General features: G+C 40.3%; 1 long non-coding RNA gene across 1 annotated transcript; it reads right to left on the bottom strand.

Annotated features, from left to right (window-relative positions):
- Positions 1–314: 314 nt before the first annotated feature.
- Positions 315–2,442, bottom strand: LOC113405564. Its single transcript, XR_003369524.1, has 4 exons — positions 2,361–2,442; positions 2,101–2,168; positions 1,954–2,022; positions 315–368 (listed from the first exon to the last, which is right to left on the bottom strand). It is a non-coding gene; the product is annotated as an uncharacterized LOC113405564 (long non-coding RNA).
- Positions 2,443–3,597: the final 1,155 nt, after the last annotated feature.

The following is a 3,597-nucleotide window of genomic DNA, read 5'->3' as shown; positions in this document are numbered from 1 at the left end:
CTGGCCTTGCGGCCATCGGCGGGCCGGCCCCCCTCTGGCCTTGCGGCCATCGGCGGGCCGGCCCCCCTCTGGCCTTGCGGAGTCTGCACCCTGCTCCTGCATCTCCAGCCCAGAGCCTGCACTTAGCACCCAAACTCCATCCCAGAACCTGCATCCAAACTTCCTCCCAGGGCCTGTACCCCAAATCCCGCTCCGCACCCAAACTGTCTCCCAGAGGCTTAGGCAGGTTTGTGTGGGGGTGAGGGGGGAGGGAGAGGACTTGGATCCATTCTGGGCACCACCAAAAATTATAGAAACATGCCACCCCTGTACCTACCTTCTGATCCTGTTTGGCTAGCTCTTTCACTGCCTGCCAGATCTACCAAGTTCTGCAAATTCATTAAAGATTTCATGAGGCACAGTATGCAGGTAAGTCAGTTTAAAATGCTGTCAACGCTAAATCTATGCTAAGAATTTCAATCCAAGTTCAGTTAAGCCTTTGACATTTCTATAGTAATATACTAACTACACAGTGAGGCCAGTATTTTTCTAAGTTGCATGGCGAAAATGGCTTTAAAATATCAATGTAGACTCCATTACCAATATTGCGATCACTATTAGTAAACTTGCATTGCAATTTTTAAAGTATGTTCTCTTCAATATACATATAAATTCCCATTAAACACAAGTTTGTCTCACAAGCAGTCGTCTCCCCCTCTTCACCCTGAATAACAGAAGTGCATAAACAATCTGCCAGGTCCTCAGTTTCCATTAATAAATAAGCATTACCATCATCCTCATCCTAATTGAACCTACACCAACTGTTCTCCCCCCATCCAATCTAAGAGGTCAATGGAAAAAGTCAAGTACCAAAATACCAATATTTTTTCATAACCCCTTATACCTGTATGTGGTGCAACTGGTAGGTAACAGGGATTATGAGCTTGCAGTATCATTTGATGGTGATTTGGTTGATGCCTAGCAACCAGCCATCACCTTTATAGGCCTCCGCTTTCAGGAGAGAGCTCAAAAACTGAGGATATACTTGACCGAACTCCAAAGAGTACAACCCAGCCACCAATAATCATCACATATCAAAGGCTGCTGACAGATCCAGTGCTTTGAAAGAAGATAGCCCACTACTGATAAGATTAGTCTGATCAAGATGCAAATAGTCAAAGAAGTTTGATACTGGAGAAATTAGAAATGACTAGTGACTACCTCCCTGTTAACCAGTTCACCAGAAAGTAGAGAGTAGGCAGTAGTTTGTCAAGATGTCAGAGAGGATTTAAATAGGAATTGCGCACAGAATCTAGTTCCCAGAGTCCCAAATACAGACCTATAGACCAAACATTCATTCCCTCCTTTGAATCCCTGCCATACTGCTAATATCAATCCATCAAACAAAGAGGAAAAGAGATCACAGCCAGCAGCTACTGAATCTGTCAGCAAGACTGGCTGCAAGCCACCATTATGTTCCTCTAGTCCTGAGGCCACCTGGCTCCTGAAAGCTGCTCTATCTTGCACCAACTGACAGAGGTTCTTATGAAGAATTATGGCAACTGTGGTGTTCAACCAGATTTTCCCTTTTTCCCCATGTCATACCCCTTTCTGTCCCTGCAGCCAGAAGAGGTTATGTAGGAGTTCTAAGCCCCTTAGGGGTTTTTCCCTCCCCCTAAGGAAATCCCAAGCAGTGGGTAAACTACCTTCGGGGACACTTTGCATCACAGCCTCTGCACAATATCTAGTAGACTTTTACATATATATTGTTTATATAGTCTTAAAATAGTTCAATATTTCTCCTTCACACAAGTTTTTCCATTCAGAGCGTTTCATTCTCAATATGTTGGGAGAGAATCTATGATTTTAGGATTTCATTTTAGTGGTGTCCAATATTTTAGCTCTTTTTAAAATTGTAAGTTTCCACATTAATGCCTACCTAGTACCGGACAACCTTTTTCAAACATAACTTACCAGATGAGATACCATTACTGCTCCATCACAGTTCGTGTTGGCAGGGTCATTTTCCCTACTTTCTATAATCTAAAAGAAGAAAGCCTCATAAGATTATTGCACATCTTTTCAGTTAATAACAAAAAAAATTACTATACAGACACCTACCATTCTGAAAATGGTGTGAGAACGGCTGCTGTGTTCATTCATTTTTGTTTCTCCATAGTGTCGTTTTTCTGTCAAAATAAAGTATTTGTTATCCAAAATCCCATATGCGTCAGACAATATTAAGATTGTAAGCAAAGGTAGTCTAACTGAGAAACTAAAATAATAGCTTTTATGAGATTCTAGTTTTAGCCATGTATTAAATTTAGGAGTGGTCATGTGTTTTAAAATTGCATCAACAATGGAGAGGCTAATCATCCTACTTTCTCCTTTCCTGAGCCATTCCATGACTTGCTCTGGATTAACAACCACCTCTTCGATCAGATCTTCCACATAGATGTTTCTCTGCAAGAGAAACAGAATTAAAGACAAATTTCACCCAACTCTAAAATAAATGAGAAATAGATGTGTGTACTGTATTATGCACTGGTTTCAGTTGAATTTATTAATGAAAGCCACACAGCAGTCTGAAGAAAGAGAAATTTGTCTTCCAAACACATAGGGAATAAAGTCAGAACACTGCCAGTGCAAATTTTTATGCTGATATATTTCAACTGTAATTTTAAGGAGACACTGTCAAACATTTGAGATCCAAAAATATGATTTATTTTAAAATGTATATGATTTGTCAGGGAAAGGTCCTCTGGATTTTAGATCTTTCAAGGGAATGTGTACTTTTTAGAGGTTTGAGAAATAAAAATTTCAAAGGCACTATTCATGGAGGATCTACATTTTGTGCCCCACACAGATTAGCAGACCACTCCCATTCCACCAGCTTTGCTAAAGCAGTTAATGTAACAAATGGTACTCATTAACAAGGAGAATGAGTAAAACTTTAGCATAGTGAAATTGAAGACAGCAACAGGATGTCTACATTAATGCTACTACTGCTCACGCAGTATTAGCCACAACTCTAATTTGATAGTTATGCAATGTATATGTAAAACTGGTGGATGATGTATCCCTTTTGAATGTATTATGATAGTGAAGTGTGTTAAAGCAACTCTGAGGAAATTATGTAGGTTTTTTGTGCTGAATGCAGATGCATTTTTGCAACCTTAACAATAAATTAAGGTGTGAAGTTAGTCAGATTTTGTAGAAGTGTTTTAGACACTCAAAGCCCCCTCCCCCTCAAAAAAGCTCCCACACTGCTCAAGATTATATGTTTTGTTTAAGAGACTAAATAAATTCCGATGCTTAGGAAAAGAGAAAATAACAAGACTGATTACAGCTTTGCAGTAGTTCTAGGCACAACATGAAGCTTGCTTACTTCTAACTTGCCCTCTTCAAAAGGGATTTTGTATATTCATACTCATGGGATGTGCCAGCAAGTGCAGCTCAGATGGTGGAACCTTCTTCTAGCAGTACCAGTTACCGCATTCACATACCTATCCTACTTTTCCCTCAGCCTTCCAAGGGCAAATATCAAAGGGGGCATGGCTCTACATGCCATCTCAGTTCCTTCCACCACCTCTTCAAAATCATGAGCTCAAAAGAACC

Source organism: Terrapene carolina, unplaced genomic scaffold (genome assembly GCF_002925995.2).
Source record: "Terrapene carolina triunguis isolate 2854851 unplaced genomic scaffold, T_m_triunguis-2.0 Scaffold42819, whole genome shotgun sequence".
NCBI classification, from domain to species: domain Eukaryota; kingdom Metazoa; phylum Chordata; order Testudines; family Emydidae; genus Terrapene; species Terrapene triunguis.
Note: the sequence above shows the minus strand (reverse complement) of the source record. Positions and strands in the feature narration are given on the sequence as shown.